Source organism: Terrapene carolina, unplaced genomic scaffold (genome assembly GCF_002925995.2).
Source record: "Terrapene carolina triunguis isolate 2854851 unplaced genomic scaffold, T_m_triunguis-2.0 Scaffold58, whole genome shotgun sequence".
NCBI classification, from domain to species: Eukaryota; Metazoa; Chordata; order Testudines; family Emydidae; genus Terrapene; species Terrapene triunguis.
In genome coordinates this window covers 5,404,865-5,422,497 of record NW_020664409.1, presented here as the reverse complement: position 1 = coordinate 5,422,497, position 17,633 = coordinate 5,404,865, and the positions used below count along the sequence as shown (strand labels likewise).

The 17,633-nt window shown below is 40.7% G+C and overlaps 1 protein-coding gene across 1 annotated transcript in view; it reads right to left on the bottom strand.

Moving 5' to 3' along the window:
- Positions 1-17,633, bottom strand: part of ATXN1 (ataxin 1) — a 277,443-nt gene that overhangs the window by 193,238 nt on the left and 66,572 nt on the right. Inside the window, exon 3 of the mRNA XM_026660308.2 lies at positions 13,114-13,239. The gene's annotated coding sequence lies outside the window, so the exon portion shown is untranslated. The remainder of the gene's footprint in view (positions 1-13,113; positions 13,240-17,633) is intronic.

The following is a 17,633-nucleotide window of genomic DNA, read 5'->3' as shown; positions in this document are numbered from 1 at the left end:
GTGTGTGTGTGTGTGTGTGTGTGTGTGTGTGTGTGTGTGTGTGTGTGAATAAGAACTGTCTGGTAGGTTTTTGCTACCAGTTTTCTGGATGATTTTGCAAAGCTATTTAACAAAATGCATATTGTATATTATAACACACAGTATCTGTGACTTGGGCCTCAGATTGCAAAACAAAACTTTATAATGAATTTCCTGATTTCTGTTCACTCACATTCTCACCCTTAACACTGTATTAAACTTACAGCAGAACTTTGCTACTTTGCATTAATGACTGAGATATCCGTTCCAAGTTACTGGATGAATTATTACTTTAAATTAATTAGTGAACAAACAGAAAAAAGCAAGCTTTACAAAATATATTTTAATTGAAGTTTTATTATTTAGGCTAATACCTCATGACGTACTACTAAATGTGCTGTAGTATATTGTGTACAAATATTAAAGAGTCTCGGGCTCCAATTCAGGAAATCTTCTCTGTTCAGAACTGCATTTAGGTATCTGTTTAACTTAAACACCTCGTTGGCTTCAATAGGATTTAAAGTTCTATCTTCAGTTGGGGTGGACTTAAGCACATGTATATGTGCTTTCCTGAATCGGGACTTTCGGATTGGGAAAACAGACTACAGTACTTGGATGTTTAATTTATGATGAGACGGGAAGATGAATTATATAGTGTGAAGATTAGCAATGTTGTACTGCAGTTGTCTGCACGGAAATTGTACATAGAACATTGTTATTCCTTCTCTGTGAATATATTAATTTTAAATTCCAACCTATTTAATGTAAGATTTACATAACAGTGAAAATCCTTTTATTGTACATAACACCTAAAGACTTTTTGAACATGAAAAGTAAAATTAGTTCACAACAGAACTATGCATCATTGCTCTCTAATCACAATACATTCTATGCATATATCTTTCCCATACTGTAAAGTGCTGTCCATATGCAGGAATGCCATAGCATGATAGGCTCTATTATAAACTGAGCAATGTCAACAGGAAAAGCACAACAAAACTCTCACTACCTCATCATTTCTGTATACATTTCATTCACTGATACTTCAGGTGACTGGTTATTTCTGCCATGAATCCTAACAACTGAGCAAAAGAAGTGTTTTATTTGGAATTCAAAATTTCAAAAAGAAGCCAGGAGAGGAAAATATAATGATGTTTGTCTGGTTGCAACATTAAATAGGAATTTGTTCTTATATCAAGGATACTTTGCAGAATAAAACTGTCAGATTTAATACTAAGAAGTGAAGCGTAGATATTAACCAAAATGATATTATAAAGGTTTTACTAAAAATATATTACCAAGCATATATGCAATATAATTCCCCCTACAGACTTTCCACCTGAGGAAAAAATGAAAGGCCTAACTCACCATGGTGTTACTCCAATTTTACATTGATGTAACTGCTGGAATCAATGGAGTTACCCAGGCTACCCCATTCCCCACAGATTTACAGTCACGCTTAGGTTAACCTTGTGCATATCAGCATGCCATGTGTACTCAGTGAACGTATATACTGTGACATGACAAACCTAAGCAGCATGGGACATGCAGTAAACATGGGTGAAATCCTGGTCCACTGAAGTCAATGAGAGTTTTGCAATTGATTTCAATGAGGCCAGCACACCAGCTACGCAAGTTGTGGCTTTGCCTGGCATGTACTGCATGTCAGCAGGGCACTAAAAAGGTTAGTAAACTAATGTTTTTAAATTATTCATTAATCTCACCCTTCCCTTATTCTCCAACTTCCTTTCTTATCCCCTATATGTTGCCTCTTCTTCTCCCCTTTCTCCCACCCATGATCCACTGTTGTATGTTCTCTGCCCCTTCTATTGCCCGCACCTCAGTCTCTCTGCCGCTTTCCCAACTGTGCTCTGCTCTGGGTGCTGACAGTCAAATGAAATTTACTGCACCCCTGTTTTTTAAAGCTTTGTTAAGTAGGATTTTTGTCAACTACACTGGACTGCCAGCACCAGGAGCAAAGCACAGAAGCTGGAAAGTTCAAAGAACAGACCAGGAGCTGCGCAGCTGGGGAAAGGAACACAACAAAACAAGGGAAGTGTTCTTTCCCAAGGGATCCTGGGTGTCTAAAATCAACATGTCCTGAGCAGTCCGCAGGGAGGAGGAGATCCGGGACCTCGTGTTAATGAAAACTCTAGAGAAATTACACTGACATCACCAACCATGACAGCAAAGCCCTGCTGGTTTGTCATCAGAAACTCAAGGTGGAAGTTTTTACATGTCTTATTTTGTTATGAGCCTAGAATGTTTCTGTCTGAAACGTTTCTTTGTGAATTGAAGTACAGCCATTAGCACCAACAATGATATTATGGAGACGTCAGTAGCGACTCCACAGCGAAGGTTAATTTGAAATTTGTAGTTTAAAAGCAGAACTTTAAATCCTTCCGTTTCACACTTGAATGATTGAATTCCATCTCCAAACTTGGCCCAATAGCTCTTCACAGAACAATTGCATTTCCAATGTCAAATTTTTGATAAGATATTTGCTACCCCTTGCAGAGAAAACATTTTAAAATGCTCCCTTTGCTATAATTTGGCACTCTTTTCCTACACATTTCTTTGGGTTCCATAGTTAAACAGTCTCTCTCCCCATGGACGCCGAACTTCACACACACATTCTGAGCACGACGTGTCAGACAGTTATTCCCCTCATTCATGATACCCTCCTTGATTTGGCCAAGATTATCCAACAACACTGCTTATATCCTACCTATATATCTTGGGTACTTATATGGCCTCCAATACTACAGTATCTGAGTACCTCTCAATCTTCATGTATATCCTCACAAACATCCCCGTGAGGTAGGGAACTACTATTCTTCACATTTTATAGACAGGGAACTGAAGCACAGAGAGGCTAAGAGACTTGCCCAAGGTCACAGAGGCGGTCTTTGGCAGAGCAAGGACTTGAACCAAGGTCTCCTAAGTCCATCAACTACTTGCGTTTTGGCAGGTTTCCCTGCCAAATAAAGCTGATTGAAAAATGTATTGAAAAATCATGTTAATTTTTCACCATATTTAATTTTTATTTAATTTTTCTCACCTGCTCTGTCCCAGACTCACCCGCTGTTGGGCAAGACTTGAAAACAGAGGACGTAAGTAGGCTCGGGGGTGGAAGAGGAAGTTCTGGAGGGCCAGGCAGAATGATTCATTCTAGAAAAGGCATGAGGGGTTGAGCAGGTCTCCTGGGAGATGGAGCTTTCTAACAGAGATGGTCATGAGGTGGATGTAGCCAACCGTTTCAGTGCCAAGGTTTCAGCACCTCAAGTGCTCCACACAGTGCTGCTGACTCAATGCAATGGGGAGCCATGATAGTAGTGTGATGGGGAACCCTTGATTCACTGACCACCCCAGCCCTCACCCAGGGATTTCAAGCAAGATTGCTTTTCAATATGACCCCATGTCAGGTTACCAAAATAAACAAACCACCCTTCAGCACTTGACCCATCCACTTCATTTTGTTCTAAAGTTACAAGGAACTATATGGTTTAAACATGAACGTGGTCCAGTGCACTGATGAGCTCCCTGCTATGATGCTAAAAATAGAACAGAATTGCGCAAGGGGAGAAAAATGGAGACAATTCCAAGAAATCTTTGGCTCATCCATTATTATGCATCAGGTTTTTGGAGCACAGAGCAGAATGCTGTCAAGACGAAAATGACAGGATTATTTTCTACTCTCTCAGTGATGTCAATTCTTTCAGAAGCTACAAGTGCTGAAAAAATTAGCGAAATGCTAAGAATGACTTTTAAATTTTGGAAAAAGATCTAAAAAAGACAATTGAAATGAAACTCCTACATGTGCGTATACACGTATATATTTGAACACTGAAAGTATTAGCATTAGCAGTCTTGCGACACCTCTGAGTCAGGCTTTCAACCAAAAGCATCAGACATGGAATCCAAGTGGAGCTCTGTGCATATATAACAAACCTACTATACTGTGTGATTTTCTTTCCTATATAGATAGTAAAGGAGTCATCCAAAAAGAAAACCTAAGAAACACAAATAGACTTTGACACACAGTAGCAAACTTAAACCTTTATAGCTGACAGACTTTACTGTCCAATTAGCTTTCAACAAGCAGACAGACCTTTCGGCAATTTTATTTCTAAAAGCTTTCAGAGCAACATGGCGCTGGCTAAGTACAACAGCAGAAATGGCTTACATAAAATTCTGAAAATAACACATTCGCTCTAGCACGCCAACACACTATTTTTAATTGTGGCTCATTAACGATGTAATAGAAGAAGAATTATGTTCACTTCCACTCCCATTCCATCAATGCAGTGAGATAATAATGCTGCTGTGCCATACCAAAAGGAATACTTATGCTTTGTAATTTAAGTAATCTAATTGAAAGGCAGAATGCAGTGATTCATTCCTTGTTCTATCTGCAACTGTAATGTGTTTTTGCCTATCACAGGGCTCAAGCAGGTGCAATAGGGTGGTTAATATAAAATGCGAGTAAAACAGACCTGGGAAACAGGAACAAAAAAGTCAGTTGAAGCCCTAAAACCTTAAAAAAAAAAAAAAAAGTTTTATTGCAAACCAGGAGAGCTTCACAGAAACAGCTTGCAACTGCAGGCCTGCAAGGTTATTTAAACCAAGTGAGGGCTGAGACTGAAGAGGTGCGATGAATCACACCAGAAAAAGAAGAGTGAAATTCCACACAAAAAAGTTTGATCCTTTCTGTGTAGCACACTGTGTTTTATTTGAAACTTACCAGTAAGGAAAATAATTGTGTCCCCTTTTTGTGTTTTGGACCAGTGCTGTACCTTCCAGAAATGAAATCATGAGAACCACAGACTGGCTTGTCGGCTTGCTGTCAACTTTGGTGTCTAGAACTGTCGTTTCCTTTTGACTTAATTTCATCTCCAAATCATGCCAGCTTTAGAAAATACAATAGTTGGCTTGGCTTTTCTTAACCATTTTTTAAAATTAGGGCTAGATTCCTTTTGGAAGAAAGAAGTGCTAAAACCAAAAATGTAGTGGGTCTCAGCATGGTATAAGTACAGTATTTAGAAAAAATATCACATACCAGAAATTTGGGCCAAATTGGGATGAATGCCTAAGCATAAGAATTGGAACAGCAAAATGTCATTGTGTGATATTGGCATGCAGCCCCTTTATTTAAAAAATACTGTAGCATTCTGCAGTAATGCTCCAAAACACTACCATTTAAAACAATGTTACTATAGGACAAACCCTGGAACATGAGCATATTGGGCCTGACTATTACAAAGCACACTGAAGTCAGTAGATATCTTCCATTGACCTCACTGGGGTTTGGATGAGGCCTATTAAGAGTAAACAGTGCATGCAAAGAAATGCCCACAAGAACTGCAGGGCTTAGGAATAGAATCTCCAGCCTCACCATCCTGTGCCCGTTGAGAAGCACAGTTGCAGACACTACTGCAGAGTAGAAGGGAAGTGGTGGGAAGGTGTAGACACAGCCCAACTGCTCCCCACCACAAATAGTGCTTAGGTCTTGTGGATCCATGCACACCGTGGACCCTTTGGCCATGCCCTCACCATACCCACACGCCACCCCTTTGCTGGAGTGCGAAACTCCACAAGGGAGCAACAGAGTTCCCTCACACAGGTTTCTACTGCTTGGTACGTTAGCAGAGAGGAAATAGCCTGTTTCCACTGTGTCTGGGCTACTGGCCTTGCAGATTCAATTAGGTTTTGAGCCATTACTCAAGTAAGTTTTCCAAAGAATATTTTGCATTTTATCTAAAACCCCTTTTACCCAACAATCTTTAAGTGCTTTACAAAGAAAGGTAAATATTATTCTCTTTTTAAAGATGGAGAAACTTGAAATGCACAGAGGATAAGGGGGGAAATGGCACAAATGGCAGTTAGGTATCTCACTACCTATTGTGCCTTTGAAAATCTCTCCTAAATGACTTGCCCAAGATTACATAACAAGTCAGTGGAAGAATCAAAGTACAACCCACTTCTTCCAATTCCAAATCCCTGGCAATAAACACTGTACCACACTGCCTACTTTAAGGCTATTTCAGTGCTTTTAACATCAGATGCACCTAAACACTAACTGATATATAATCCAGCAATACCACTCTCTGGATTGCTATGCTCTGCCTCTTTAGAGGCTAGGCACTATTGCACTGAATGACAGTAAAATGAAAGGCAATTTACACACACGTTTTTCAGCAGTGTTTCATCGTGGCATACCAGCATGTGGTATGACATGGACTAGGAGTCATACCATAGTTAAAAAAGCCTTTCACTGACATGCATGGCCCAAAATTCTGCAATCCCATCTCATCCTTTGCAGAAGTAGCATCTAATGCCTTGTTCTGTTTCTCTTACAATAGTTGGCTGTAATACAGATACTCAAAAGTTGGACGGCCAACGAACAAGCTTCTCACAGTCCTTTCGGTATTCATGATGTTATCAGTGAGAGCAAAGGATACACAGAATCCTGAACACAGGTTTTGGCAGTTAACTAGATCAGGGAATGATTTTCAAATATTTTGTTTGTAATAGATTTGTTTGTAGCTTTAAGATATTTTATGTGTGTGCAGCTAATGATAAAGAGTCTTTGGCCAAAATTGTCCAACCTGAATCCTTGAAGTCAATGGATGATGCAAATGTGCAATCTATATTTAGGAGCCTACCTTTAAATTACCCAGGTTTGAAAAAAATTGTTCTGAGCTTTTTGGTATTTAATTATTTTAAAAATATTTTAATTCATCATTAAAAGAAAAACTGCATCCATTCTTCTAAACTATAGTCCAGAAGCAGAATGTTATTAGGAAAAGGCCAAATTCATTGTCAAAAGAAGTTCTCAGTTCATTCATGCTTACAGGCGTCTCCTATCTTTTGACAGGTTGGTATATCAATGCCAGCTTTCCTTTGCATAACAACATGAACAATATCATAGCAGGATTATATGTTACAGATGAAAATACTTTATGTCTCACTGTAATCCATTCATTGGTTTATGGATCCAAAGTCCCACAGGAGTGTCATAAATCCACATAATGTCCCTGAGTGCTGGATTTGAATCTCTGACGTAGCTGGAGGACGAGTAAAACCACAAATAGCCAGACAACTCCCTAGAGACGATGCAGCTACGACGACTGAAGAGGCCTATGAAGGCAACGAGTTCACAGGGGAAAAACGAGCAGGGGAAAAGTGTGCAAAGACCCCTATGCAGAAGGGGGAACAAAGCCAAGACAGTATGATTCATAGATTCCAAGGCCAGAAGGACAATTGTGAACAGTTAGTCTGACCTTCTGCATAACCCAGGCTGAAGATCTTCCCCAAAATAATTCTTGTTTGAACTAGAGCATATCTTTAAAAAAAAAAAAAAAAAAATCTAATCTTGATTTAAAAATGACCAGGGATGGAGAGTCCACCATAACCCTTGGTAAATTGTTCCAACGGTTAATTACGCTCACAGTTTAAAAATTGCACCTTCTTTCCAGTCTAAATTTGTCTAGCTTCAACTTCAAGCCATTGGATCGTGTTATACCTTTCTCTGCTAGACTGAAAAGCCCATTATCAACATTTAGTTCCTCATGTAGTTACTTATAGACTGTGTTCAAGTCACCCCCTAACCTTCTCTTTGTTAAGCTAAATAGACGGCGTTCTTTGCCTCTATCATTATATGGCATATTTTCTAATCTTTTAAAAATTCTCATGGCTGTGCTGTGAACCCTCTTAAATTTCCAACATCATTCTTGAATTGTAGACACTAGACACTGTATTCCAGCAGCAGTTGTACAAGTGCCCAATACAGAGGTAAAATAACCTCTCTATGCCTACCTGAGATTCCCTTATTTAGGTATGCAGGGATCACTTTAGCTCTTTTGGCCAAAGCATCACACTGGGAGCTCATGTTCAGCTGATTATCCACAACTCCCAAATCTTTTTCAGAGTCACTGCTTCCCGGGATGGAGTCCCCCATCTTGTGTGTATGGCCTTCATTCTTTGTTACAACCTAGATAAATACATTTCCATTCAGCTGCATTAAAATGTATATTGTTTGCCTGTGCCCAGGTTACCAAACAATCCGTATCGCTCTGTATCAGAGACCTGCCCTCTTCTTTATTTACTACTCCTATAATTTTTGTGTTGTCTGCAAACTTTATCAGTGATTTTATGTTTTCTTCCAGGTCTTTGATAAAAATGTTAAATAGCTTAGTACCAAGAACCTGTGGGATCTCACTAGAAACATACTCACCTCCATGGTCCCTCCTTCCTTTCAAACCCATCTGTGTGACCACTAGGCAGCTGCAGCATCACAAGTCCACTCGGAGTAGCACAGTATACTCCGAAGTGGATTGGCCCATAGATTTGGGGCTTTAAGGCCACGCCACTTAACTCCTTCAAGATCCTGCAAAATCCTCACTGGACAAGAAAGTTTTAACTCCAGAAAGGGACCGGGCCTATTAAAAAAAATACATCGGTGTGATGGGAGTTCAGAACCAGATAAAGTGATCCACGGGTCCCTGAATCAGTGTGCTTTTGCCACAAGTGTGCTCAAAAACATGGCTTCTGCACTTATACAGTACTGATCTTGGGAAGAGAAAGGGGCAGGTCAGAGACAGGCAAAATGTTATTTAATGGGCTCCTCCAATTTTATGGACGAAGTTAAAAATCACCCTCTACTAGAAATGGCCCTAAAACACAAAGTTCAGATCTGGATCCTAACTTTCTCAAAGTTGCAAGCAGGTTTTGGGTCAGAGCCATGTCTAATCTGTACTACTATGGCCTTTATAATGAATAGCCTCACTGCGGGATCACAGTACTGGTTTCATTCATATTTACATTGCTCTTTTGAAAGACAATGCACATGATTTAAAGAAAGTGTTGGAAACTTTTCAGATTTTGAATATTTTGCCTTTTGTGGTTTACAGCCCGAGTAGACAAATGCTACTTCACCTTCAAGTCATTTAATTTTTATCTGGCTTACTAATAAATGAAAATCAGAGGGACTGCTCATCAGTACTAAATGGAACATACCCATCAGAGGCACTATAGGCAGCCTGTATCTCCCTGAAACCATGTACTGTGTTGTTTCATGACACTCACTCAACCACACACAATAAAGCTCCCTCTTCTCCCTCCCCAGCACCTCCCTTTTACAAAAGCTTACACTCACACATGTAAACAGATGAACAATTGCACTATGTGTCTGGCAGCCTGTAGCTCTCCTTCTGATTCACAAAAGGCACACCCCATTGAAAAGATCCATTTGCAGGGAACTTGAAGCAAGCACACATATTAGCAAAGCCTCATTTCCACTTAACACAAGTTGCTTTGGTTACCAAAGCAGCTCATCTGGGGGGGAGGGCCTTTTTTATTAGTTAAAAAAAAAAAAAAAGGCCAACCAACGACATCTTCCTTCAGAAGCTACAGTGAAGTAATGGTTTGGGAGACCTGAGGATCAGGGGCTAGGAGGTAAATTGTAGGAAGAGCAGGAAAATGGAAAAGAAAACTAGCACATCTTTAATCCAAGAACGGCTCAGATCCCATAATCCACTCCAAGTGAAAAATAAAATGCAGAAGAAAACCAGCCCTTCCACCCAGTTGACATCCAATTAACTCACTGACATACACCATGGAACCTTATGTTCTATACACACAAAAGGGTGCACTATTTCTTTAAGTCCTCCTGACAAGGAATCCAGAAAATGGCAGAAGTTGCCATACAATTTTTATGCATTTTATAATGTAGCTCGTGTTGCCAACGTATTTTCCTTTTTCTAGTACCCCTCCAAAAAATGGTCTTCCACATCTGTCTGAGAAGAAAACTAGATAGGACAAACCCATTGTGACTGCAAAAGAAAGTTGTCCAAATGATTAAAAAGGCCATACAGACGCACTGTCGTTCCCCTGTACTTTATAGCCACCTTTGTCCTTAGCTCAGAAGAGAAGAAGGAGGAGCAGTTACTTACATTGTACAGGGATAGCTCAGTGGTTTGAGCATTAGCTCGCTAAACCCAGGGTTGTGAGTTCAATCCTTGAGGGGGCCATTTAGGGATCTGGGGCAAAAAAAATTGGTCCTGCTAGTGAAGGCAGGGGACTGGACTTGATGACCTTTCAAGGTCCCTTCCAGTTCTATGAGATAGGTATATATTATTATTATAACGTGAGTTCTTCCAGTAGTGTCACTGTAGGTGCTCCACATTAGGAGCCCATGTGCTCTTGATCAGAGATATTTGTCAGCAGCATTTGCAGGTCCTTGCTTGTGCCCTAGAAAACCTTGTGCCCCAATATAAGGGTACATAAGAAGAGGTGAACCACTACTACTTCAGCGCCTTTTCAACAACTAAAGAGGTTATTTATCTTGAACAGTGAACAGTAACTGGAGTTCTTCGAGACGTGCATCTCTATAGGTGCTCCACTAGCTGTCTTCTTTCTCCTCTGCCTCCAAGTCCCTTGCTAGACCTTCATGACTGAGAAAGAACTGGAGTGGGGGCAGCGTCCCCCTTCCCCAGATACCCTTATACTAGGGCACAAGGGTGTCTAGGGCGCAAACATGGACAATTCTAACAAAAATCTCTGATTTTGTGCATGGGTGCACATATCTTGACATGGAGCACCCATAAAGACATGACTTGAAGAAGAACTAGGAGGATACTGGGAAAGGAAAACTATATGGATTACATTGCACCAGGGTTAAAAAAAAACCACACAAATAAAAGACATCACACTGGCCTGAAATAATTGCAGATCCAATATGGTCCATAAAGGGCTAGAAACAAATGAACGTTTTGTATCACTTCTTTTTCTTAGCGTATGCGCAAGGTGCCTCAGGTGGCATGTAACCAGGATTCATCACCCGATTTAGTCTGTTGGTTGGCTCATTAGCTTCCCTGGCCTGGGCCGGGTACTGACAGGGATCACGACATGAAAACTGGGAATATCAGATAGTCAAGATAGGTTGTGAGATCACAGACTCATACAATCATAGAAGATTAGGATTGGAAGAGACCTCAGGAGTCTCTTCCAGGAGGAGATATCAAACATTAGCAGAGCATTAAATTGATTCAACATCTTCCTCTTGCACTAGCTGAATTCTGACATGATTTTTATCACCTGCTATCTGAAGAAAAGTTAGATCTAGAAAGCAATGCTTTTTACCACCTGAAGGCATGGAGGAAACCTAAGCAATCAGATGGCATAAAGTAATAATCTTTAGCAGTTTGCAAAGATTCTTAGTTATTGGACTAGTATGAATGCTTTCAGGACTAGTACAATTTTCCAAGCAATAGCCCTAAATCACTGACCAAAGAGGAAATATGTTGATCCCCAGCACTAAGCCTGTTGATTCCAAAACAAACTTATAAATCAGTGTCCATGGGCCTGCTATGCTCTCCTCCGCTCTGCAGCAAGGAAGGGCGCAAACGTGTGCAAATACCATCCAGATTAGTCCAAGCAATATGAAAAAGAGGGCGGGAAAGGGATACATTGTGCATTTTACCCTTCCCTGCCACGCTGAATGCAGACCCCTGTAATCTCGCTGTAGGATTTTGAGCAGCATAGCTGGATGGGGCAGAGGAACACAGAGGATATGGCAGACGCCAAACACATTTTCCCCTTCAGCAACCTGATGTTCCAAGCTGATGACCTGCTCTTCCATCTTCTCGTTACCGTTCACAGTGCTGTTTTTGTGTGTCTTCTTGGAGCTGAGCAGTAACTGTTTGCAGTGCTGTGGTGCACTGGAAATTCTCCTGAGTGTTAAGGCTGCTCCTTACAACAAGAACGTCAGCTCCATGGCTTTTTAACTCCCCTTTCTGAGAGCTGAGTAATGCTCAGAGATATTAGTGGCAGTCATGCTGCTTGAAGAAGGGGCAGTGAAGGGCAATAGTGCATCAAGATGCAGGCACGCCATAGAGATGTCCCAAGATCTGGGGGGTTGGTGTTGGTATTCCTTGGTGGTTCTCATGCTCTGCACGGGCCTGATACTACATTCCCTGCCCCTTCCACACCATGGCTAACCCTTGCCCCATGAGAGAACATGCAAATTCATCCATGCCCTCAACTTCGCAGGTTTCTTATAGTAATTTTTTGTCTCCAACACCTGTATGCGGAATGGAAGAAACGTTTGGTATTTCTATTCGGAAAGGAGGCCACAGGATTTTTTAATGATTATTTATAGTATTTTCAGGGATCACAGTTTTACAACTGTACCGTATTTTCACCCTTACTCAATACAAAAATGCAGTCATTCCTTTTGAATGCGAGCAAAATAAAGGCCTGGAAAACGAAGAACAAAGATGAAAGATGAGGCTCTTCACTGCAATTCATATTTAACCCCTCTTTATTTAGGAAATGCTAAAACAAAACAACACAAAGTAGCCTGAGTGACAGAAGTGCTGATTTTGCTGTTATTCAAATATTGATGCACCATTCATAGCTCTGGTTCAGAAAGGAGACTTTATTTATTGTTTTAACTGCACCAGTTTAGAATGTCACCAACAAAGCAGTTAAGCCAGCCAAAATATTAAAGATAAAATAAAATTAACAGACCTCTGTAAGAAGTCTGATATTCCAGGTGAAGATTTTTAAAATATATATAATTGAAAGGTACCTATTTAACATAAAAATACTACTGCAGACTGCTGTAAAATCTGATTACTGATGTCAGTTCTATAACAATAAGAGATTGTACAGGCATTTTCCTACAATCCACTATATTTTATACAATACCTTTCTTTTTACAGGATCGTATAATACAGTCTCTGATCCCACAAATACTCATGCATGTGAATAACTTTAAACACGAGAAGCCTCATTGATTCAACTGGGACTAATCATTTGCATGAAGTTAAAACACATGCATACGTGTCTGCTGGATAGTGTTTGCTCGCGTAGTTAATTTCAGAAACAGAAGTACACTACATATTTTTGTTTTTTTCTCTGGATTTGCCATTAAAATCGTATGTTATTTTTACTTACACAGACACACACACACACACTCTCTCTCTCTCTCATCTATCAATGCAGGTTAAAAAGACATCCTGAGATTCAAAAGTTAATAATGATTACATTAATTACAATAGAATTTGTGACAAAACCTTTTCTGTCACTTACCTCAAATCATCTGAGAGTGTTTCAAGATGCAGTTGTAAGTCTCCCTTTTTCCCCTCAGCACACTAGACATTGCAGCACTTTTTTCTGATGTCTTGTATTAAAACTTTTCCATTGTGCTCCAGGATACTTAAATAAAAACAAAACAAGAAACACTCAGAATGAAAATGTCACTTCAAGTGGTTGGTAGGTGGCTCAGGGGAAATCCCTGACCTTTCTCCAATGTATATTTTATTTCCTAAAGCAACTGTGTTAACTACCCAGAGTAGAAGCACTCTGACGACTGTTCTGTAGGTTGCACTTTTTCCCCCCAATTGCCTTAAACAAATGTAAAGTATTTTTAAAAAATCATGTTCTCTGGTACACTATACTGTAATATAGTATGGTCATTAATGAACCAATGAGTACCTCATTCAACAGAATACAAAATTGCATGAGGGAAAGGAAAGAACCACTGTAGCTGCAAATCAGAAAAATGTGTTGTGTTAAATAACAAACTGCTACAGTAGATAATGATCATTCATGATTATTATTTAAGGAAGCTTTATGTGAAGTTTGATTGACTGCCTAAAGATCTACACTGTTCACTTTGTCACATTCATCTTTTTTAATACTAATATGTGGGAAAATATCAGACCAGACAGTAAATACGTACAACAATATTTTGGAATTTACAGAACACAAGACAGACTGGCTGAAGGAGGGAGGAAAGAAGGGTGGGAGGGTGAGTGAATGAGTGAGAGAAACTGTTGACTCTCTGATTTGATACAATTTTGATATTCCCCACAGTCACCAAAAAGGCATGAATGTTTTTGATTTTAAAGTAAGAGATTAAGAGTTACATCAGCGTGCTCAATCTCCTCTTGATTGTCGTAAAACAACAGACCATGTTTACCCTCATGTACAACCATTTATGACAGGGATGCATTTGGTCCAGTATTTAAGGTTTAAGCTGTCTCTTGCAGTATTAAATGACTTAGTGCTTTGAACCAGCACTGAGTTCATTTTCTCTTTGAGAACCCTTCATCCCATTTCGCAATCCCCTTTGGATTCTGGGCATGTTAGTTATTGTTTTATAAACAAGTTTTAGAACTGTATTTGGAATTGCTATACAAAATGTATAGCTAAATCCTCCCCTCAGTTACACCTGTGAAACCCCCACTGAAGTCAAGGAAGTTTCACAATGTGATAGAGGACAGAATTTGAGCTTACGTGTATTTAAGCCAAACTGTTTGTTTGCTTTTTTCTGCTATGTTGGACAGGCAGCGCTGAATAATTTTTTCCATTGTTTTTAATTAAGAAGCGGAGTCATTATCCACATCTCTCTGGGACTGTGCATTCTTCTGCAAACAAAAAGTAACTTTTCCAAAAGTGGTGAGTGATTCAAAAAGTCAAATCAATGATGGTGCATCTCCAGTTGTAAAATATACTGGGAACAAAAACTGATGTACACTTCTACCCCGATATAACACGACCCAATATAACACGAATTCGGATATAACGTGGTAAAGCAGCGCTCTGGGGGGGCGGGGCTGCGTGCACCGGCGGATCAAAGCAAGTTCGATATAACACGGTTTCACCTATAACAAGGTAAGATTTTTTGGCTCCCGAAGACAGCATTATATCGAGGTAGAGGTGTACTAAAGAGAGGGCAGAAGTACCCCTAAACCCCTTACTACTTTTCTGTTAGTATCCGCACAGAAACGACATGCATTTCACCAGTCCCTAAAGCAGTTTACATTACATACAGAACCCCAAACGTCCTGTTTAAGTAACTATAGGCCTTTCCTGCCCCCACTGGTCTCATCTGTGGAGGGCTGATTCACATTGATAAGCATTGATGTGAGTGACTGCACTGACTTCAAGGCGACTACTCTCACTCAGTGTGACTAGGGATTGCACAGTTAGGCCCACTGACCTGTGGGAGCAGGATGAGACCCTTTAAAGCTGAGACCCAAATACTGAAAAGCCTGGAAGTTCAAAGTTAAGGAAGGAAGACAATCTGTCTATGCTTCACCCCACCTTGCAAACATGATTAATTCAAGACAAAATGTAATGGGCACGAGTTACTGGCTATCAGCCTTTACTATGAACTTCCTGGCTTCCCTCTGTGTTTGTGTCACAGTCTTTGTGTTATTTAAACGTAAGGGACGGAAGGTTGTATTTTAAGATCTACAGGAACATAAAATTCTTTTATTCTTACTTTCACCTTTTTCTTTAATTCTTTTAAATAAATAAATAATGTTCATTTAGGGCCAGATTCCCTGCTCTGCCACAGACTCCCTATGTGACCTTGGGCCAGTCACGTAACATAACATCTTCAGAAGTCTCCAAGACTTTCAGTGAGATGCAAGCTCCTAAGACCCAGACCCTCAAAGGTATTTAGATGCCTCATTCTCAAATGGAGTGAGGCATCTAAATACCTTTGAGGATCTGAGCCTTAGTCACTTTTGAAAATGGCAGTTAGGCTCCTAAATCACTTACATACTTTATAAATGTTAACTTTAATCTTTCTGTGCCTCAGTTGCCCATCTGTATAATGGAGTCAGTAGTATGACCTTACCTCGCAGTGAGGAGTTGTGAGGATACACATAACAAAGATTGTAAGGCGCTCAGATACTATGGTAATGGGAGCTAGCGCCAAGCACAATGGCTAGGTGATAATAAATAAATATTATTACTAACAGCAACAATATACAACTAAGTAGGTAAGTGACAGACACTCTTAAAACATGTTAAATAGCACCTTAATCAACAAAACAACCCACTGAACTCCAAAAGACCCCTTGTAGAGCGAGGTGCTACTCAAAATAAGTAACAGTATCAGAATCTGGTCCTTAGAAAATACAAGCTAGGAAACTCTTTGCTGGGTTGTACTTTTATCAGCACTACTGCCTTTTCCAGAGCTCTCTGAGCAAAGCCATCCGTGGAAGGCTGAATGGTTTCACAGAACTGCTTTATAGCTGCTTGAATCCAGAAGCTGAAAAAACACCAAATATCACGAGAAAAACCACCAAATATCGCGAGATTTCTGATAAAATGGTGTGAGTTGGCAACACTGTTAAAGAGTCTTTCTGCTGAATTGCTTCATACTTGCATTTGTCTGAGGGTGTTGTCTGTGCTAAACTGACCAAGATAGTTTTCCATCCCCGGCAATTTGTACTTAATCATTTTAACATGTCTGACTACAATCAAAACCAACGAAAACCACAACAGTGGAAACAAAGAATCAAGAAAAGAAAGAAATTAAACCCCAGGACGCACTATACAGGAAGAGTTAGATCATGCCTCCCCCTGTGTGACTGCACGGGGGCTGGGAAGAGAGGGTACAGTGAACTACTCCCCTGCACAAATGCTCTCACACTGATGCAGACAATACATCTCCAAGTCCTGGGGGGAGAGAAGGGGTAGGGATGACTAGAACTGCCTGCACTACTTACTAGTTCCAGAGGTGATTATGGACAGGGAATGGGCAGAGCCAGGCTCCACTCCCATGTGCATCAGGATGCAGTCAGGGCCAGACTAAGGTAATCCAGAGCCCTAGAGACACCCCCATGCCACCCGAGGAGGGAGAAATGGTGACGGCCAGATTGCTCCCCTCAGACAGTGGTGGGAGTGGCAGCAGGGTGCCTTTTCCTCCACTCAAGCAGTGGCAGGGCTCCTCACCTCAAAGAGGTGCTCTGGTGATGTTGATAGCACTAGTTGGCTTCCTCTCTGGCATTAGTGTCTGCTGCTGGTCTTCCCTGCACTGGAGGCTGTCTGCAGACTCAGACGTCTGCTGCACTCAGATTCTAAACAGCTTTGCAAATGAGAGGACCAGAAAAATACATTCTTTTTAAAAAGAGACCCTGAAAACTGCGGTGGTGACTTTATCACATGGCTTTTGCAGCTGTGGCCCTAAGGCACATGCCTGTTGTCTACAGGCCTTCATCCAGCCTTGGCTGGAGTGTTTGCTAATCATGTTAAAAGATGTAGCAAGACCTGTGCTGCACCATGCTTCTCCTCGTGCCCAGGAGGAGGCGGGATTATGTCTTCCAAAGAGGTAATCTCTCCTGACACCACCACTCAGTTGGAGACCTCAGACGTGCAGATGGCAGGAATAGGCCTTTGTTTTAGAATTTCTGTCTAGGTATTCCTTCGCCACAGTATCTGAGCATGTACAGCGGGGCAACGGGGGAAATCACTACATTACAAACATGAGGTCCAGTCCAGGTAGGGTGACCAGATCACACAGGTGAAATATCGGGACGCGGGACAAATAAGCAAATGTCAGGACAGTCCCGATAAAATCAGGACGTCTGGTCACCCTTAGTCCAGGTAATACCTTCATGATTGCTACCACTGAACTGTCCAGGAGGGCTATGCACTGAAGGATTGCAAAACAAGGCCCATACTTCGCTTGCTTTAAAAAACCTCTGAGTTCCGATATTGGAACCACTGCGCTGCCACCACCTAAATGATTATTGTCTACACCTCCTATCTGGACAAGCTGGTGCCGGAAATAAGGTTCTTTTATAAAACTT